This window comes from Dermacentor albipictus, chromosome 9 (genome assembly GCF_038994185.2).
Source record: "Dermacentor albipictus isolate Rhodes 1998 colony chromosome 9, USDA_Dalb.pri_finalv2, whole genome shotgun sequence".
Lineage (NCBI taxonomy): Eukaryota > Metazoa > Arthropoda > Arachnida > Ixodida > Ixodidae > Dermacentor > Dermacentor albipictus.
Window position 1 is genome coordinate 80,392,695 of NC_091829.1, and position 22,283 is coordinate 80,414,977.

The 22,283-nt window shown below is 45.3% G+C and overlaps 1 long non-coding RNA gene across 1 annotated transcript in view; it reads right to left on the minus strand.

Annotated features, from left to right (window-relative positions):
* LOC135919013 (uncharacterized) overlaps positions 1-22,283 on the minus strand; it is a 119,478-nt gene that overhangs the window by 41,694 nt on the left and 55,501 nt on the right. The window contains exon 2 of the long non-coding RNA XR_011508281.1: positions 15,950-16,071. This is a non-coding gene — a long non-coding RNA (uncharacterized lncRNA). The remainder of the gene's footprint in view (positions 1-15,949; positions 16,072-22,283) is intronic.

The window sequence follows — 22,283 nt, forward strand, 5'->3', positions numbered from 1 at the left end:
AAGCGTCTATAGGGTCTTCACATGCTGGTGTCAGCGACACGATGTTTCTTCGTACGCCCTGGTCACTCAGGGAGAAGGTGTGTCTACTCTTCCTGAAGTTTTCAAGTGATGTATACTTAGCAATTGCTAATGATTGGCAGGTTCATGAGGGCTTTGTGTCAACGGGTGGATGGCCCCGCGCGATACCATGTGCGGAATTGGATTACGGGCTGCGGACATGTTCTGTTCCGCTTCGCAGTGCGCGTCGTCTTGTTCACCCGTCTCGTGCTGTACTGCTGAACAGTGAGGAACTTTTCCGAAAGGACGCATATCGGTAGACTAAAATTGCGGGTTTTTCATGCAAGGCTAGATCCACCGACAACGTACACAATCATCCCTCTCCTCCTCTTCCTGCTGAAATATAGGTAGACTCCTATGTATAGAACTCGCCGAGAAACACAAACAAAAAGTAAATCAATTCGAATCCAAGCCGATCAGGGTCTTTTGTTGGACAAACGAAAAACATGAAACAGCGCTCCTTTACTCACCGTACGCTCGGCTACTGAACCTCGCTAGTAGACTGTCCAAAGAGCATCATCGATGGAACTGCCTGAGAAGTGATCCTCGTCGCAAGCTTTGCAGGCGTCTTCGGCATCTAAAACAACGTCGTTCCCAGTACCGTCGAATGCGTTGGTTATGCAGCATTTCTTAACGCTAGTGTGGATAATATTTATAGTGGCTTTATGATGGGCGTCGCGATGGAGGAACTCAGCTAGCTCCGTACTTCGCTAGCTTTGTCCGCGAATATAGGTCGGCATTTCTTTTAGTCAGGGATATATGTCGATAGCACATTTTGCATAACTATTCCTAAAAAAGATGTCGACCTATATCTGAATAAATACGGTAGTAGAAGAAATCGATCGGCCTTCACAATTTATCAGTAGTTGGAAGATAAACCTCGGTGCCACTTTTCAGGGCAAGTTTCCTGAAGGTTCGCCTATAGCAGCAAAACTATATCAGATAAAGGCCAGATAAAGGCGAAAGTCGAAAAGAAATATCAATGTATGATGGCCGACTCTGCAAGAAATCCAAGGATCTCCCTTGCGGCTGCTCGCATATTTCACGAACCGCCCTGTGTACTCTTTTGCGCGCCAACAATGTATGCGAGACTTAGTCGTGGATTGTGAAGCTGGGCCTTATATGAATTGCAAATGCACGTTTGGATTTACCAACTTTGGTACAACGGAGTCTGGTCACTGTGCCGCTTCGTCTCATGCCTTTCTCCTCTTAGTGCTGGGTTTAGAAAGAAGCGACCCGGTCTCTTGAGGAAGAAAGGAAGCGTTGAAACGCGCCTTACTTTACGTTGTGCGTGAAGACAAAGCTGGATCACGTCCTTTCTGTGCAACCAATCCCTCTATAGGCTCTTCAGCCTACAGGCTTTTATTCAACTGTTCGATTAATCTTCCCCGCCTTATCATGAACCCTGATTTTTAAAAAAATCTGAACTACTCATTTTGTCTCATTTTCCACTCAGGCGGCATAAGACGCCCTTGTCAGCTGCAATTTTCTAGGAAAATAAAAAACAATACGCACATGGGTGAGTGCGGCACAATTGAAGGCTTATACTTTTAATGAAGAAAGTGAACCGATACCTCTTTTGGAGACGATCTACAAGAAGTGGAAGGGAGGATAACTGTTCGATGTGTACCAAGAGGCTCTGTTTGGAAGAATATTAATCAAGTCTCTTATTTCAGCACAAAAGAAAATGAATCAAAAGTGAGAAAAAAAAACGTAAATATACCGGACATACCATAATTTCCGCTTCCGTTCGTGTTCCTCAGAAGTGCAGATACGTATAAACGGTACTTTAATTATTCGGAAGCAAATCGTGTTAAGCTAGCGGAGAGGAATATGTAATATTTTGGCGCAAAAGGCGCAAACCTACATATTAGAATAGGCTCTCGAAGAAGCATTCTTGGTGTGCATTTTATTGTGATTGAAACTTCAGATAAGCTGATATGAGCAACTTCAATAACCTCAGCTTAATGAATAAGTGAATGAAGGAACCAGGACGACGTTTCAAACGAATGCAATCTTTACGATTATTATGCACGTCCTTGAAAGAGTTGTGAGGTAACAAAGAAGACGTTAACAACGCAAAGTAATTATGAATCAAGGTAATAATTTAGTCTCCTTTGTACATGAACATGTATAAAACATTGTGGTACAAGTGCACGCAATCGTATATATGGGTAAAATTAGGCCTTTGCTTGTATTCATGCATTAGAACAGTTGTTCTCATAATAATTATGCCCTCTTCCGTACGCACTTCCTTGCTAAGGACAGTCAATAAATTTCTTTTTTTTTTGAGGGCATGGTCGTTGGCAGAGTGTACTCCCGTCGACAATCGCTTTTTAGGACCTACTATGTAAAAATCTTCGTTTCTCGGCCAGGTACGTCAGTGACAGCTCTACGGCTTTCAAAGACATTTCCCGCCTTCTTACAAAACTTGTTTATCGTGCCTGTGATGCTGGAACGGGAATCTCACTCGTTCTATAAGCCGTACACGTGAATTTTCTTATTCTTTCTCCCGACATTGGGGGCATATTTTTCAAAGTCAATAGGATTTTTTTCGTGGCTATTCTGCGTTTCAATGTCCTCACTGAAAGTTTTGTCAAGCTCCAAGGAATAAACCAGGGAGTGGAGTTCCATGAGCCTTAAAGTTTAAACTCGGAAGTCTCCCGCTCTGTGCGCTACTTTTCTTACTGTCATCGTAGAACGCATTTTAATCTCGATTCAATTCTGCTCTTTTCCGGAAATGCGGCGACCGGAACACTCACGAATAACGTTATTAACCTACGCTGCAACTTTACTCAGTTGAGTGCTGAATTCATTTCCTTGGAGTGGCTTCATTCTCCAAGCCTAACTCATCTGAGGAAACAAGACGCACTGAAGTTCTCCTTTTTTGTCTGAAAAATAAGGTAACGCTACGTGATTATTGCTTATTTTTTTTCCGGCTACCAACTAAATATTTTGCCACTGGATTCCATGCTTGACAGACAAGTCATCGTTCACTGTCTGCCTAAATAGAGAGGACCGGGCTTCAAGTTATATCAAGGAGCAGCAAGAACATGTTTTCTGTTTGAGTCCCTGAACAAGTTTATTGATGCAGGAACCACCGAAACATTTCTTCTTCGGTGCACTCTAAACGGCGCACTTCCAAGTGGGCGAGAGCTCATTTTATTATTCAGAAGTCGTAGCAATAATGCTGACCTGTCAAGTATCGTTTATTTTTTCTTCTACTGGCGAAGCAGTTACAGACAACAAAAGTGTAAAGTTGCACATGCTTGTTTAGACTAAGCTAGTGCTGTTTTATAGGCGCCTGCGATAAACACCTACGTTGTAGGAACCATCACGTCACGTGCTTTCTCGCTCGGTAAAGCCCCATAATTCAATCAAAGTTTAGTACTTCTGCGCCGATGCGATGTGTCATTTGAGCAAATGACAAAGCTAAACCCTGCCAGAGGAAGTATGGCGCACAAGAACTCCTCAAGCAAACACCTTTCCCTATTTGTTATGTGTACAACGCAGGCAAACAACAGTGATGCACGCGAGGTAACGTTAAACGCCAACTCACCTCTCTGATGTTGGAATAAATGTTGAAGAAATTAAGCATGTGCCATCAGCATGAAGCGCCACTAATTATCGTCAGTCCAGCGGGAACAGCACAGAAAGCTTCGCTTACAACAATTGCCACAGTGCCCCGGATCCGCATAGTTTTTTTTTTTGTTGCTTCCGCCGACATCTCAGTGGTGAATCATTGCGAGCGGCGTACGCAGGCATCCTGTTACACGCCTCCTTTGGGCTTTTGTAGCGTAGTTCCATGCTCGCGATAACGTCCTGCTGCGCCTTTAGGTGCAGAACACGTGACACTGACGGCAAGCGACTCTACCGCATTCCATCTGCCAAGCGAGGCGCGGCCGCAAGGAAGGTCTGGCTTCAGAGGATTAGCCGGGCTGATTTCAACCCAACGATCGAGCGAGAGATTCTTCGCTCATCGCTAATCTCATATGCTCCCACTTGCTATGCGGCTCCATTAGTTTTTTCGCACTTCTAAGTGTCGCAGGTCCGCACTGCGTGTGTTTGTAAGCTTCGTACCCGACTTCAATCAAGTAGTCTTCAAACGCACGTCCTTTTTGTAGAATCAGTCATACATTCCATGGGGTTGTGTTTGTTTGGCCTTAATGAATGCGAACAGTGCGTTTTGAGTGTGTCGCCATGCGTTAGGAAGCGGTGACGGTACGTAGAAAAGAAAGGGGGTGGGACGCTTGGTCGCAGAAAGACGAACTTATTCGGGTGACTTGGCTCCCTCCAACGAAGCCGAACTCGGTAGTCGGCGAATATCAAAGTTCCTGTCGCTATCGTCCGCGCTATCATTCGCAAGTTTGTCCTGGCCGGGACAAACTTGGACGCTAACTCATCGTTTTTCACTCCGTGTCCATTTTGATAAGATAGAGGATAGAATACGCAGCGCAGAATTTCTCGTGCCCGCACGCAACGTATGCAAACGGCGATGTGATCCGTAGTAGCAGCCTTGCACGCACCTGTGAGGTGACTGCTGCCGCGCGTTTCAAGTCCGCATAAAAAGAAAAAGAAAATGTCTCCAGTTTTGCAAAGTACCCTGCAAGCGAGCAGAGCCACTTGTGTCTCGTTAGACAACTTTAGTTGGGCGTCCGCAACCACCCAGGTACCACCCAGGTCCGTACGTAACGAAGCGGGCATGCACGAAACGGCAATAGTTGCTCGCACGCAAAAGTTGAGAAGTATGTTGTCGTGTACAGAGTAAAGCGCGGGCCTCTTTGCTTTTTTCCGGGAATTTTGTGGGCTCGTTGACGCGGGGGAAGCCTTTGTACCAGCTGCCACCGCCACACCTGAGACGTCACTACGCGCACCTGACGCGTCCTCTTCCCACGCTCGGCTGTCAAAAGCTGATTAGTTATGGTCAGAGTGCTTTTGAGCACGCAGTGTTGACGCGACCATTTCTTGGCCCCTTAAACTCTGACGCTCATTGGATGATGTCGACCTGCCTGATTGGTCGGAGTAACGAAATAGCCCATTGGTGGAGAAATGTGTCCCTTGGATGCCGTGTAAACTTATTTAAGGAATAGTTCGAGTAGTTTTTGAGTGTGAGCGAGTAGACCGCACCAGACGACGCAACTTCACCAGGGGAGACCAGGCTGGTGAGGCAGGCCGTCGACGACGGGTATGACATTGTTCTGTTTGCAGGTATTTTTGTACAGTACAAACTTCAGGTAAAATACCAAGTGAATAAACCTAGTTGTTGGAATGCTACCTCTCGTCGTCGTACATGCGGATTTGGACTTGCCCCTGCCAGAGCTCATCCCCCGTCACCTTCCGTCTCCCTGGTGAGCTGATGCGTCTGGTATCTAACGGCTGCGTCACTTCGCTACAATATTGCTGACTTGCACGCACAGAAGCCGGTAGTGCACTACTCAGCGCACCTATATGCCACCGTCTGAAACTGCGCAGCCAATATCAGCCGCTATGAAGCCGAACCATAAGCCAGAAGCTTATGTTCGGCGGGAGCAATATGAAAAAAAAACGCGCTAACGTGGACACGCGAGAACGCGCCAGAACGTCCCGCAAAGGGCGCACAGCCCGCAGTGGGTGCTACGCAGCCCCTGAATAGCAGCGGGCGCAGGCAAGAAACTCTGCGTGCTCCTGCGTAATGCGCATGCGCACTATCGTCTCCGCGGGTTTCCTGTGTACGCAGAGCTGTTGCGGACGCCCAGCTAAAAGTGTTTGTTATTGAAGGACCACTTCCGCCGATTGATTGGTGCCTCGCTAGTTAGCTAAAACTGTATGGCAACTACATATATACTGATGATCGATCATTCGCTCTCGTGTCCTAGTCATAATGGTAAAGGCTCACGGCCTACGTTGGCCCCTGGTCGACGAGGGACTCAAGCTGCTGAAGCGCGGAGGCGACGTTGGTAAATCAGCTAACACCGAGATCGCGTGTGGCGTGGTTCAATGTCTCACCACCAGTAGTAGAGCCAACTATGCGCAACGACATTCAGACTTCCTGTCTTGATGTTTCGTTAACCTGTTATTTAAAACTTAAAGAAAATGTTCCGATCAAAATATCACCTCAAAACCTTGAGCGATACGTAGCGATAGCGTTTGATTCGGAGAGCGTCTACTAGTTCAGCACAGCGTAGGGGGAGCCATGGTCGACGGAAGAGAGAGTGAACGCCACCGCAGGCGGAGGAGAGAGGAGATGGCGGTACTTTTATTTCATTTAATGCTTTCAGGTGTAGTTTTCCAACCTTGCATATTTTATATTGAGTTATAGCGGCGATGCACGGCTGGCGTCTGCAGGTATTATTCCAACTTTGTGGCGTCCCCTTGTTCCGTTCGGTGGTGGGTGGCTACAATCGCGCCGCATTTTCAAGTTTCATGTGGCAAACGCTTTTCCGCCATTACCTGATCAATCCCTGAAGAGAGGGCGCAACGATAAAACATTGTTTTTTTATGAAACCGAGACAGTCTTTTCCGAAGTACAGCGTTTTACACAGTCAGCGTGAAACTAGGACAGTCCGAATGATCTCCCCATTTCTTGTAGCCAGGTGTCCCACGCGAGCCACTGGCCCGGGTTATAAAGTAACGAAGATGGGAAGCGGTGATCTTCTCGAAGTTCGCGAAAAACCGCAGCACGACAACCTTTTGAAACTTGCATTATTTGGGGAGATTTCCGTTTCAGTGGGCCCACACAGGTGGATGAACACAGTGCGTGGTGTCATATCGGAAGATTACCTTCTCGAATTCAGTGAGAGCGAACTACTTCAGGGATGGCAAGATCAGACAGAACGTAGTCTAGGTGCAAAGGGTAATAGCAAGGCGAGATGACAAGATGTAGCCTACCAATCACATAATTATTATTTTAGAACCAGCAACCTACTTGAATCTATCCAAACTTCTTACTGTAAGCTTTGTGTCAGACCACACATCCCGAACCCGCGTCGACGCTTCAAGTGTCAGGGCTTTGGGCATGGGTCGCAAAGCTGCAGAGGGTTCGCTGGGTGAAGAACTGCGTGATGTTTTGTGCGCCAGGTATCCAGATCTAAAAACTGAAACCCGATACCTCCATTGAGAAGAAAGGTCGCGTTGAAAGAAAATTTGTTTGCTTCAAGATTATAGAGCTCCCACAAGTCGTTATAGGCTGGTAATAAGATATGGATCAAACCGAGGAAGTAAAACGGTCTCACAAATATATTCTATGGTTGATCGAACTAGCCCCATACTCATATGTTAGCGTTGAGGATGGAGCCCAAGGATCATGATGTGTATTGACAACTTCGACATTGGCGCGAGTTGAAAAAGAAAGGTTACTCAACTCAGCTGCACTCATCTTCTATCTGACAATGCTGGATATGAGCTTTCACGCTGTCGGTGAACCGCATGCTGAACCTTCACATTTATTTAATGAACAACAGGCATTTGGGAGACGAGTTTCTTCATTGGATTTTCATAGAAGCATACTTATGGTGGCGGCGCACTGTACAGGTAAATCACGCATAGCACAAGCGTGCAAGAAATACGATACTTCCAGAAACGCATCGCACGTTTTTTTGTGCCTAAGGAATTCCTATACACCCTGTGCAAAGGTGCATCACGTGGTAAGCCAGAGGCAGCGAGAGTCGCACCATACAACAGGAACACAGTTCGTCAAAGAGTGAGCAAACAATACCACGAAGCATTTCTTCTTGAAAACTAAGTGCTCTTCGTCGTAATGCATTGGCAGAAAAACACGGACCCTGCGCCAACCTAGGGAACTGCATTACGTGTTTCTGCTTACCAGAAGCAGATGACTACTTGAGGCCGCGGCAACATGATATTCCATGCAGATGGAATACATTATCGTCGCCAAAGAAACACACACACACACGAAGGTAGACATGTCCGGGACTCGCCGTCATCTAGATATGAGGCTTAAAAGCCTAGGACTGGCATTTGAATACCATGCTGGAACATACAGTCACGTTCGATGGTTTCTGAATAAGTGAAAGCCGCTGTGGAAGTCAATATAGGGTGCACCGTAAACAGGCACTCAATCAGAAATAAAAGCGGACGTGCTCGCTTGAGCACCAACGTACTCACTCGGCGGATTCCTTGAAAGCCCGTCGAAATAAACATGACGTGACAGTCGAGCATTCATAGATAGATTCAGTTTTTTCTCCATATTCATAAGCACTGAATATAATCCGGTTTCCTTTTGAGAGTTCGGCTGGTGCGTTCAATTTCTTAGCTCCCTATCAATAATCAGGATGTAGCTAACACTAAAATGTGGGCTCGTGGTAAGTGCTTATTTTTTTCTGAGCTGTTTATTTGAATAAATTTAGGATCAGCAACAATAGGTATGACAGATGGCCATTGCACATGTCCTTGTATGAAGCCACTCAAAACTTCTTTGATTTGAACGAAAATGATGTCTAATAGGAAAAAAAAAATTGAGTTACCGGAACAAATTTTCAGCAGCAAAGGTGGGTTGAAGTCTACATATCATGACCAAGATTTTTATACTAACGGTATTCAATTCCCGTTTCTATGGGTAGCATATGCCCTTCTCCTTCGTGGCTACGCTGATAACTGTCAATGCTTTATAACGCGAATTCTAACTCGTACTAAATGAAAAGCGTTTTATTCTATATTTATCTCTTCTACAAACTGCAGCCGATGTTTCTGGTTTTATGTGACAATAGTTAAGATCTATTTAAAGGAAAGCTCGAGTTAAAAAAAGGAATATGCACACAATGAATGCCTCATTTTACAATCTACAATTTCCCCTTGCTAGTAAAGCTGTTCCTGAATTTGAGACATATATCAGAACAAGAATTGGCATGGCACAGTCCTCATCACAAAACCATATTTCGCTTTGATGGTTGTCGGTGGTCTTCGGTGCCTTACATTGTTGTGGATGATCTTGAAATGAATAAATATATATTTGTGAGAGGTAGTCGATGAATTAAGAGTGATTGGATGAAACAGGTTGCCTACACCACTGTTGTCGCTATTTTATAGGAAACACGCTTTTGCCGTCACGTTATACGTATATAGTACAATCAGGCACGACCTTAATCAAAGTAACTTTATCTGGAGCAAAAAAATAAATATATTGACCTGTTTTTCAAGACAATTGCTCATAGCGCGCAAATGAAATGTGTATTCTAAAAAAGCAGTGGGAGATTAATGGCAGATTAACCAACACAAATCCACAAACGTGCAAAGGCCTTTATAAGTTACATTTTCACTTACAAGTGCTAAGCGTTGACAGCTATAGAAACCATGCGAGGAGTGGGCTGCTTCACAACTCAACCAGCACACCGGAGGATCCCAAGTGTCAAAGACATAACCCAAGGGATGCTGAGTCCGTACGTGGCGAAACCGCATAGTTAGAGCTTGGGGGGCATTTCTCGCTCATGCGCACACACCCGCGTTCAGTGGTGAGCGGACGAGCATACGGCAAACATTCTTATCCAGGAAGCATCTTCGTACTGAAGGTGAACATGCGTTAAAACGTCGAGGGACCTTAGCGGGATGGTCCGGCGGTTTCCCTCCGACTTCCCCGTTTCCAACCACTCCTCTCGACCTCCCACATTACCGAGCCCTGACGATTCCTTCCTCCCTCCTCCATGTCGTCCTACCCGATTACAAGAGTCCGCCTTTGAGCTCCTACCACCTAAACCAAAAAGAAAGTAAAAGAACGCTATCTCACAGGAATGCCAGGGAATGTGCGTAATAACTGCGCGAAGCATGTATACATGCGACATAATTTCGCACTAGATCGACAGAGAACACTTTCCCATGAAAAGGTATGCAGATTCAATGCACATGTTGGAACCTACCGGAAGCTCAGTTTTCGTGAACGCGTTAACGGAATGCTATAAATTTCCCAATGCCATTGCTGCCTATTTCAAAGCATGTGATAAACGGCAGCACGCATATGCTTGCATTCGGCGTAGAAACGCAATGAGATAAATCTTATTTTAGGCTGTATTTCTTCTTTCGTCTTGTTTATTTAAATGAATCGGCTGCTGCTTTGCCGATTACTCGCTTTGGTGAGAGCCATAGTATGGAAATTACGATGCTCATCAACAACAGGCGGTCATCTAAAAGAGAGTAGTTGGCATTCGCATGATGTATGTAACGTCCACTTCTCGCCAATCTTCGGTTGTTGCCATGGACCGTTATACATTCCGCTTCTTTCCGTTGCCCCGTTGTGTGTACGTGGCACTGTACATCATCAACGCGCGGCAATCTTATCAAAGGGCTAGTTGGCGCTGATACGACATGTACCTCCCGCTTCTTGACTTGTGGATGTGTACAGTAGAACGAAAATAATAATCACAACAGTCAGCGACTATCTGAAAGAGCTAAGTTGTGTTGGCGCGAGCGATGGCTGAAGTAAATAATGTTTGCTCGACGCTACTAGTATTTACATGCGATCCAGGAAGAAAAAAAAAAGCGGTATCGTAGCCTACTGACTAGAGCAATGGGCTGTTTGCCTGGGCGCCGAGGTTCAAATCCCACGTCCACACGCATTTCTTTTTCTTTTTGAAGGAGTGAGGTGGAATCTGCTCGGCGAGATTATGACCAGCCACAGACCGAGCGACCCAGGTAAAACCACGGCGTGATAAAAAAATTTCCGGATCCCAAGCACTGTGGGAACCGATGTAATCGAAGCTTTCTGTGCTGTTTGCGTGTATTGATGATAATTAGCGGTGATGTTGACGGCGAACGTTTAATTTCTTCGACATTCAGTCCAACATGAGAGAGGCGAGTTGATGTTAAACGTTACCTTGCCTGCACCGCTGCTGTTCGTCGGCGTGGTACACTGACCACACAGGGGGACGTGCTTGCTTGAGATGGTGTGCGCCATACTTCATAACCTCTGACAGGGTTAAGCATCGTCATTGTCTCACATGGCACATAGCATTGGGGTGGAAGTATTGAACTTTGAAATATGGGGCTGTGTGTGCCAAAACTATAATCGGGTTACGAGGCACGCCGTAGTGGTGCACTCCAGGCTAATTTTATACGCCATGGTGTTCTCTAACGTGCCCCTAAATCTAAGCGCACGAGCCGTTTTTTTTTTCATTTCGCGCTAGTACAAATGCATCAGCCGTGGTCGGGATCAAACTCATGACCTCGATCCGTTCCATAGCTGCAAAGCTACCCAGGCGGGTACAGAAGTGTTGGTGTGACGTAGAGCCGCTTTCGCAGTGTCACCTGGACCCTACAGTACGCTATAATGCAGTTCTGCTTCATCATGCCCTGCGCGAGATGTCGTGCTTCACAAATTTGCATGGTTCCCATTTTTCAGAATTAGCAGAAGCTTGGCTTGCCTTAGCTTCAGCCTAAATATATGCGCTTTGCCGGCAACCGCATCGCGTATATATAGTAGTAGCGTTTCCATGCCTGCTCATGTCGCCCCCCCCCCTCCGTTTATAGGAACTGTGAGCAAAGAGTTGCAAGGCTATTCGTTCGTTCGTTCTACGCATTATCTGCCTTCTCACCCCACCCTCATCTCTACAAATCTATCGACCTTCCCGCTAGACTGGCAGGTTAGTTCAAACGTAAACACTGAAAGTTCTGTAATGATTTTTCGGGGGCTCACGGGTAATAACAGCGGTCAAAAGGCTAATGCGATGACGCCCAGGGATCTCCGAAGGCATTGCGCACATTAGTCGTGGAGCAAAGGTCCAAACGAGTTGGTTACGCCAACTATTCTCTCTACCACGCTACTTTCATGTATACAAATGCTCTTAGCCACCTCCTGGTACAATGTGCCAGAAAGCAGCAGCACCAGTAGCAGTGGGATAGTCGAACAAAGAGGCAAAGAAAGCTTCGCTTTAAAAATAGCTTTAAAAGACTGCCGAAGCTTGGGCAGTGCTGCGTTACAAAATGCACTTTTCTTATGCCTAGTGGGCATCCAAAATGGGAGGGACTACGGCAGTGCAGTTTCGCAAAGATGCAAGAACGTCAAGTAGTAACAAATCTGCCCTACTTCGTTGTCATACCAGACATGTCAAGAGTTAAGTTACTTGCGGTAACAGGAATCAAGATTAATGTTTCCGAAATGAAGCCCTAACCCACTACTCGATGTCACAGCAGGTAGCTTTGATGAAAGTCATAGTAAACTATACGACATATGGAGCAGACATTGAGAAGTAGAGTTCTTTGAATTATTTACCGTTTACTGCGTCAATGCAGCTTAGCAGAAACGTGAAAGGTACCTGTCAGCTGCTTTCGTAGTGTGAAATCCTTTAGGCGACGCGACGTGTGATATTGTCGAAATATTCGCACATGTTGTGCTTCTTAATGATGATGCCACGATGTACAGCGGATGCCAAAGGTCGGATTGTGTGCTCTTATATTTAGGACTGGGCACGTGATAAAGCACTATTACGGTAGAGTTTACTAGGATACACGCATCAGGCGCCATTTTGGAGCACTCCAACGAACCGCGAAATTGTGGAGCACTCGCAACTGGTTTGGTTCATTGACATCAGCAATCGTCGGCGATATATAGTATGGCGTGCTGTGTTAACTCTAACAAATGAATTGTTATTTATGGATAGGTCTGCACTGTTTCTCTTTCCCCGTGTAGTTTTCTTATAATCACGTCTTTACTCAATAGACGGCAAGCACTTCCAAGTACCTTTCCATAGCGAAACTGCGGGTGTGATTCATGAACACCAAGGGTGCTCCATCAAGGAAATAGCTATTTATCAGTGCAGTTTGGGTATTCTGAACTAGAGCGTAATGGGAAAAAGAAGAAAAAAACATGGTCGGCTTCTAACTGGAAAGGGCCGATGACCGGAACTGTATCTTGTGGCATCACAGTGGTTCACTGTATCTACTACGCTCAATGGACTTATGCCCGATAAAAAACCATAATCGCTAGGCATGAACAAGCACTGTCATTAGCAATCGCCAGTTAAAAACACAAACACTGGTTATATTGGGTTTCTAATCTGCCAGTGAATAGTATTGTTTCAGTGTAGCGAATTAAATGTATCCTGCATGCTTAGCCACGAAACACTTATTCTTCACTACTGTTCTTGTAGACAGCTTTGGCTCCACGCACGCAAAGTTTAAGCTAACAGTTTTGTTGGATCACGCTAATCTTGAAATGAAAAAAAAAAAAAAATAAACATGTGCTTCAAGAAATAAAACTAGCTTGTACCTAATCTTTACCAGCGACTCACACACAATTTCTAATAGTAAGTTTAAACGAAAAAAATATTTTTTTATTTATAAATTTACTTGACATATTCAACAATCGAAAATAAATACGTAATAACACCACTGACTTGCATCCCCTGCAAGAATTAGGTGCTCAGAAATGTGACGTCGAAGTACACTGCTTTTCTACTTCACATTTTTCCCGCTGAATTTGCCAGCAACCTAAACTAATCATACAATGAACGCTAAAACAGCTGTTTTGATACATGAATACGCTTAAAATTTAGGCTACATTCTTCAACAAAAGCTGCCTAAAGGAGACATAATATATTGGACGTCGCATTTAGGAGGCAACCGGTTCCTCCGAGGCAAGCCCACAGCATAAAACTACCCTGAAAATAGTGCGATTTTGTTAAGGTTATGCTAAAACCAGCAAAAGCTCCAGTTCCTTCCAACGACATTGAGGGTTGCCTCGGTAATGACATCACGGTACCTAAAGCTGTGATTACCGTTTCGTCCTTCCACCCATCTTCGAAGCCCCAGAGGCTGTTCGGCAATTTGGTCGACGTAATCCCAGGAAGCATTAAAAACAGGCTAGTTTGCACAAGCAAATTCAGTAGAGTCTCACTTTTGCTTTTTCTTCTTCTCCGAGGCCCTAATCACGGGATGGGAGTGTGATGTAGCCTGAGGCAACGGGCGGGAATCAACTGAGACCCTTTCCGAAGCCTATTGCAGAGCGAAGGTATTCCCAGTCAGAAATTTATTTTTATACGTAAACTTTTAGGGGAACCCGGCCCGGTGGAGGATCTGCTCGGTGAGGATGATGCCAGAGGAACTGAAGTCAAACAGGCTGCGAAATCGACCTGAGGGACGTTAACAGCGAATTCGCAGGGAGGAAATGAAAGTTCAAGAAATTCTCTTGTTCAACGTAGATTAGAAGAAGAAAACTATTAAAAAGACAGCAAGCAATGATTCTTTCGAAAGACCTGAGCCCATCTCACTATACTCGTCCACCCCGCTATCCGCATGTGTCGCTCGTCGTCAATCTTAAGACACTGTTCCGCAATTTTCTTGGCCTCTAATCCGATTTCCTTGCCAGCAGCCAACGACACATTGATTTTCTTACTCGAAACATTCCTTAATACATTGTTGAACCTTGTATTCTATATTTCTTTTTTCTATTTGCTTCCAGGTATGCGTAATCCTTATACGTGCACTCTCCTTAACCTGTGCTTGTGTAAAGATGTCACTCCTTTTGTACCTGTGCGCATTAGGCAACTCAGATGATTGCCTTGATGCACATGTTCTTTGTCGGTTCGCTTCTCGAGGTGAGCAGGAAGACCGCTAAATCGCATTGCCACTTGCCATAGTCGACTGCCTATTGGCAGTTACTGATTGCCGCCTTAATATTTTGAAATAGGTAATTCTGATTATCTTGACGTTAAGCAAGACCAGCGCTGTGATAACATCGAAGACTTCGCTAAGTTCGATTCACAGTTGTAAATGGTGCAGAAGAGAAGGGAAAATTAAAAATACCGAACACACAAATAAGCACTAGTTACTAAAACGTTAACGAAACCTAACCGCCCTTTTGTTGTATGGAAGGCTAGGTCACTTGATTTCGCTGCGTGGGAAACCAAGGTGTAGTTATAGTCCAGAGTTATTAAAACAAAATCAAATACACTCTCGCAGAAAGACACGCAGCCGAAAATTTGAAGGAAAATAGGATTCGCGGTGTAGTCCGAATGCCTGAGCAAGCGCGCTCGTCAACTGATCACTTTATGTCGGGCTAGTATTGCGGCAGTTGTTTTACATTGTCTTCGGAAAGCGTGCTGCGATGCACATTGACTGCTTCAAAATAATACGGAACACCGCAAAGTCGCGCTCTGCGCGATGTGTGTTTCATCCAGTTTTATGATTGTTACTGCTAAGAGCGAGTTTATCCCGGACAACTAATCCTGCCATTCGTTATTAACTCGTTAGTAGCCTTGGGCTCGGCAAAACAGGTGCTCTCAAACCTTGTTTTCTGCGCCATTTACAGTTTAGTAACGAATTCGTTAAAAAAGTTGAAGAAAAATTGTTCTCATCAGCACCACCTAATGGCGAAATTAAGCTTTCCACATGAGCTGGTGATGTCATCTTTCAAATGCCATTATGTCGTAGCATATACAGGATGCCCCGACTATCCTCCAACAAGATTTAAAAATATGAAAATGCTGCATAGCATGACAGAACCAAGGTTGGTTGCCGTCGCTTGGAGATTCTCAGATTTCTTTTTTTTTGTTTTTGCATCGCAGCTAGTTGCATAATGTCTCAATTAATTAATCAGCTTCGCAAATATTATAATGAGATGAAAAGTGTAAAAGCGGAAAGCATAGATCAACATGAAAAACTCCCGTTATAGGTTTCTATTGCTCAAAAGGTAAAAGCGCTTTTTTCCGAGCGTGAAAGAAGCCCGCGAATACACGCAAAGCGCCTAGAGCAGCCAGTCGCGCGGCAATTTTTTGTATTCGTTCGCTCCTTTCACGCTTTGTTTTAAACACTACAGTTGCATGTCGCTGCGTCTCCTACGCATTGTAGGTGCCGCGGCCACCGTGGGCCGCTGCGACGAGCCCGCTTACTGAGCTCGCTGCGGCTGGCAGAGGTCAACATCGTGCTCTCATTGATCTCTGTGAGTGAAGTCGCTTACAGGTCAACTTACCTGCTGCACACCTTCGAGATATTCCGCCATCACGGTCTAACCTCGTTGCGTTAAGAATCCTGTCACGCGATCCCTGGGAGCAGCATCCCTCACTGAATCGGTGTGCGTGCTGCCGACAGTAGCTGTAAGAGCAAGCATAAAGACGAAGTTTCGTGCAACCCTCAAAAATTTTGTGATTGCCTTAGATAACTGCGAGGGGAAAATTTTCTGCTCGTTCCACTCGAGGCGAGAAGACAGAGCCGCGCGTAGCTATTCAGTGCACTGTAGCACAGGAGAGGGCTGAGACACCGTGAACTCAACCGTGAGCTGAGAGATAGCCCCCGAGTTTGGTGCGTCGTAGGTGCCTAAATTGGAATTAGTGGCCTCCACGTCCACAGTCGAACGAAAGTTGGAACTGCGCGCCACGATAATTTTCAGTAGGCAGAGGGTTGTGGATACCGCCCCGTTCCGCCTAAAAGGCCCGTTTATAGTCCGACGTTATCGGCGGGCAGGCGAGCGTCGTTCGCGGTCAGTCACGCTACGTCGGTTGCGCTACGCCAGCCGAGATGCCATCCCCTCTATACTTGAACGCGTGCGCCGTAGGCTGCTATCTTCGGAGCATGCGCAGAAGGTTCGCCAAGTCGCGCGCCGTCCGCAAAAGCCGTCTGCGGAGTTGTGTTGGCGCCTTTTTCTTCGCGCGCAATGCATTGTGGGTCGACGCAGTCGGCGGCGCCGGCGTGCGAATGGAGCAGGAGCCAAATCTGCGCCGGGCACGTCGGGGCGCGCTGGCAGCCGCCGGTGACGTCGGCGCTGCAGTGCGTCGGACTATAGAAGGAGTTGTTTTCGCCAACGTAACGTAGCGTGCGCGAGCGCGCGCGCGCGCGCGCGTTACGTCGGACTATAAACGGCCCTTTAGCCTTCGAAATGCAAGGCATCGGAGAAGCAGTGGAAGCATCACAACGGGGACCGAAGACCATCTGTAACTCGATAACTCCGCTTCTGCTTAGCGCACTGAACTGCTGTGTGCTGCAAAGTTATTCTCAAATAGTATATTTTATTGTAACATACACACTCTTGCTTTGATAAAGAGTGCTGAAGGGTACCTTTAATTTTTTTTTCAATACATGCCAATCGCTTAGACAAAACGACGTTCGATTAAGGTCACTGAAACGTCTTTGCCAACATTCTTCAAATGGAAGCACGAAACTCAGTGCTATGACCTAATGAGCATGTATGCTGACCGCTTCGGCTTATTACGCCTACGGAAACTTGAATTTCAAAACGGCGCATCACTCTGTTTTACAGCGATAGCCCTTGGGAACACTCCTCTATCCTATTTGGTGTCCGTCGGCATCCATAGGTATGCAGTCTTGGGGTATTTTGCCAGAGTTTTATTAGCAAAATGAATTTTAAAAAATGGTAGTAGTGCAGCGTGAGGATTTCAATGTTCGGCTCATCTATAGAAAGTTGAATAGTCTATCTTTCAGTACCTCCGTCGACGCCATATTAATAAAAAACAATAAGTATTAAAACGACTTCATGAAGACACCCTATGGTGCTTATTCATAAACGAGCTCCGATGAGACCGATTATGAAGCGTACCAGTGGTAGTAATCGGAAACCGGGGTTCGAAACAGGCGGAGGAAAGAGTTTAGTCTTGGTCGCTCCCTGGTGGCTGGAGACACCAGGTAGCGCCACCTACACAAACGAAGACGACTCAAAATAGAACTTCCAGTGACTGATGTTTTCAATCACGAAAACAGATTGTCGCGCGCACCTGCAATTATTATCTCAGAATAATACCACACGAGACAGTGCAAGATTTATTGCACATAACATTGCACCCGCTCCTTCCCATTATTAAGCAGCCGCGCTGTTTCTCACCCTACAATGACAGAATTGGCCTTCTACGCCCATGCTAGTTTTTTTCCCTCGCAGACATCGGCACGCAAGCATTTCTCGATAGAGAACCAGGAAAGCCTTATAGGGATAGCGAGAAGTGAGGCTAGCTACCCGTGGACTGTGATCTGCGGCTTTATGAACCGAGAGAGCACAAGTTCGATTGTTGCTTGTTTGTACGTGTGTCTTGGTGGGCCTGTGCACGTGCGAAGGGAGGTTTGGGAAGAGGCTGACGGGAAACTGCAATCGTGCCGTTGAAGAAGAAAGTAGACAGCGAACCGATGGCCTAAACTCTTCTGGGCGTGTCACGTTCGGGGATCCAATCTTCCGGCGAGCAATTCATCTGGACACGCTCACTCGGAGCCCAGGGGGACCCACACTGAACACGCCGTTATATCGATCCTGGACACCGGCGTGGACCGCGCAGTTTACCGAGGACGTGAGATCACGGCCACTTTTCCTCTGCACCCCAGTATAAAAGCGAAGCCAAATTCCAACCGTACCTGTACCCCGAGAAGAGTGTAAAATGTGATTAGCGTTTCTCTTTAAGTGCCTGTAGAAACAATAGTTTTAGTGAAATAGTGAATGCTCTGCAAGCATCCAGGAACGATATTTATGGTTTAGGCATAGATATTGCTCCTAAATTTGAGCTCTTCGTAAACTAGTATCAAGAGAGTAACTACAAGGACGCGGAGATGGAAGAGAGATGCAGAAGTAGCTTTAAGTAAAGTTAGGCTTTACTGTAATCTCACGATGACGAGTGCATGCCTAATGCATGAACAAAGTTGTTATACCGCACTTCTTAGGAAGATATGAGACGTAAGTTTGTCACGGATGTGCGCCTTCACCGAACCAATAGCAAAAAAAATTTTTCAAAAAGGTATGTCCGTCGAATTGACAATGTTCACGAAATTTTGCCAATAAGAAGCGTGTCTCGCGCGATAGTAACGACCTATAATAACAGCAAGTATTTAGTGAAAAATTGCAACTGCCCAGAATATAAAACAATGCGTGCATGACAATGCCTCAGATGTGAGCGTTGGAGGTTAGTAACGTATATTTCTTCTGATCTTAAAGTGTTATGCAATACAGCAGCCGTTTACCAAAAATCTTCAGGGTTTGTCCGCAACGTCATGTTTAGTAGAATGGTGCAGCGTATGACATGTGATATGCGAGCAACTTTTAACGTGTACACATGGAATAATTACGGCGTTATAAAAATGTTATACTCCTAGGAAGGTCCTTCTTTGCCAATATTTTCGAGACACTTTTCTCTATACTTTTTTCCGGATCTCCCAAATGGAACGAAATGTCACCCATACCATGTTTCAATTAGCATGAAAGGCATTTCGCATCACCACTCATATGCGGGCGATTTTTCAAGGGTGTCGTTGGATCAGGTACCAGTCATTATTTAAGGCAACAGCAAAAAACAAAAAGTAATAGCTTCATACAAAATTCCGCCGTGGTTCTACAAGTTTGCATAAGTCTGTTTTTTTTGTTATATTTTTCGAATATTTTTTGGAGTAAGGTATTCACGAAAATAGGTTCGCTTGGAGATGTTTGGTTAGGTAGGGCACGGTGTCAGTCACAATTATTTCACGTAAAAATTTGAAGATTCTTCCAACAAAATGTTGGGTGATTCCTGCAAGTTTCTCGCTCACCTAATACACCTACTTATGAGTGGTTGCCTACTAAGGTATATTACTTTCTAGAGGTGCCTCTGTGTTCTTTTTTTACTTCGGTACCATATCAAATAACAATGAGCGGTCCCAAGTAATGTTCTGAAATGATTGATAAGGTGCAGGTCTATGTCGCGAAAGTGATATCATTTTTAAATACGCAATTCTTACAAAATATTGACGCCATTAATTGGCACCGGCTTCTCTTTTTCGTATAAAAATGTTGATAATCTCGGCAGCGGACATAAAAAAACACAGTATAAACCACACCAGAACCAATAGTCACGTCATCTACCAATCGTTTTTCCGAGACGCTTCATGTCACATGAGGTGTACCCCAGGGGCCAGTCTTGCGGCCGGTTTTTGTACTTGACTTACGTCAATGTTATAGCAACTGTCGTTGATCCTGACGGGAAACTGAACCTTTTTTGTGGATGATTGTACATTGCATACAGTCATAACATGAGAGTGATATCACTCTGTACTCAGAAATTACATCAATTGTGTTTTCAACTGGTTTGAAGAGCGGGGAATGACTTTAAACACTAATAAGTACGACGTGATGAAGATAACCAACCATCAGTCAGTCTTACACTTTCCACATTCCATTGGCTTTACTGTACTCAATAATGCTCCTGCCTCTAAAGATCTCGGTGTAACGCTAACACAACGTATGAGCTTGAAGTGCCATACGAAAATATTTTTTGCTAGCGCTCTTCGTACGTTATGTAGCCTTCGCCGTAAACGCTCAGGAGCACCAGAACAGGTGAAGCTCGCAGCTTATGCCACATTAGTCAGACCTGGTCTCGAATATGCTTCACCCACTGTGGGATCCACACACAAAACAAAATATTGTCAAACCAGAACCAGTGCAACGTGTTGCAGCTAGGCTTATATGCAGTCGCTACACGCGAACAGACAGCGTGCGGGAGCTGCGAAGTAAGTTTTATTAATCTTGAATGCCTCCAATCCGCGAGCAAAACCTAATCTATTATGATAAACTCAAAATCAATGCATCGCGATATCGGTGTTTAGTTTCTCGCGCGAACATTCGCCAGAACCACGGAAAAATGATCGAGGATTTACGTGCACCAAACCATACATGCAAGCATTCCTTTGTTTTTTCTTAGAACCATTCAACAATGGAATACATTACCGAAAAACGTCGTTGACAGTGCAAATGTCGTTACACTTATGAAAATGTTCAAGCGGGATGACTAAAATGTTGGCTGTATATTGTTATCTTTTATCCTCTGTTCTCTAAGTTTTCTCGTGCGTCACACGTGTATATATCTTCTGTATGTGCGCCCGTGCTTCGACTTAAACGAGTCTGCAGTATGTGTAACAAAACAAATAAATAAATAACTAAGTGAATAATTAAATAAATAAATAAATAATAATAATATCAAATACTAAATCTTAGTCATGTGTCAAACAAATTAGGAGAAAAATTAGCAAATTAATAAAGAAAAGGACACAAAGCCCAAATACGCTAAACGGATACACAAAAAATCCAGGAAACATTTTTAGCATTATGTGCCATGGTGCTCGTACATGGGCCAGCGCATGCGGCATATGAAGAACGTCGCTTGTCAAACCGCCGAAAAAAGCACTGCGCAGCAGGAAAGCAGATATTGTAGCTATCTGCGTGACGAGATCATTGCCTCTTTTGATTCGCAGTGGAAGAAGAAGGCCGTGAGGTCTCATATCCTCTGATGTGCCTATTGTTCAATGTGTCTTTCTTTTTCGCCGTTTGCACTCGTGATTCCTGGTTCCACCATCGAGTGAACAACTCGGACGCTTACATTTGCGAATGCGGGAATTGCTTCCCTTCACTACCTTCAAGAGATTGCTCTCGAAGATCAGCGCCTTTCCACACGCAGTAAAAGGGGCGGAACCAGGGCAAGCCTGAATCTTTTGCTCTATGGGCTGCTTACAAAAGCAATCGAACGTTGCATCTTTCTGATATCTCAAAGCATTTGTGCCATCGTTCGTGCCGGTCGATAAAAACTGAACAAAGCGTCATAAAAAAAAAACGAGAGTCGTTAGAAAACTTTAATACGAATTTGGCCCGCAGAAATTGCACACTAAGTTTTGTCCGTTGGAAGGATATATCAATCAATAACATTTTACTTTATTTTTCACTTTTTTCTTTTTTTGATAAAGTGGAACGTTATTCGGCTACCGTATCTTCTCCGCTACAGATTCCTCATAGCCAGACCATTTAATTTCTCTCTGTTCTTTTAACGCGACAGCATTAAGGAGCTCGTGTCGCAGAAAAGCCGGTGTCGTCGGCGTCTGTGTCGGCGTCAGCGGCGTTGGCCGTGAGCGATAAATCCCAGCAGGCACTTCATGAATAAAAACAACTTGCAAGATGCGCTGGGTGGGAATGGAACCAGGGTCTCCGGAGTGTGAGACAGAGACGCTACCACTCAGCCACGAGTTTTTTTTTTCTTTATTGTACTCAGCAACGAGTTCGATGCTTCAAAGCGGTACAAAAGCGCCTCTAGTGAACGCGGTGTTGCCTTAGAAACGAGCTGTTTCTGAGGCTCAGGCGTGCGTCGCTTGCTCAGGCGCACATTTCGTTGCCGCGCCGAACGCTGCGTTGCTCAACGCTCACCGCGTCCGATGCGGGCCGCGTAGTCGCTGCGCCGTAGCCCATTGTCTTACACCCCTTGGCGGGACGACGGGAACGCTGTCGCGTTCCACTCTTGAAGGCGAAGCTTAAGCGTGCTCCAATTTTTTTTTTATATATTACATTTTCAGGGCTTCAA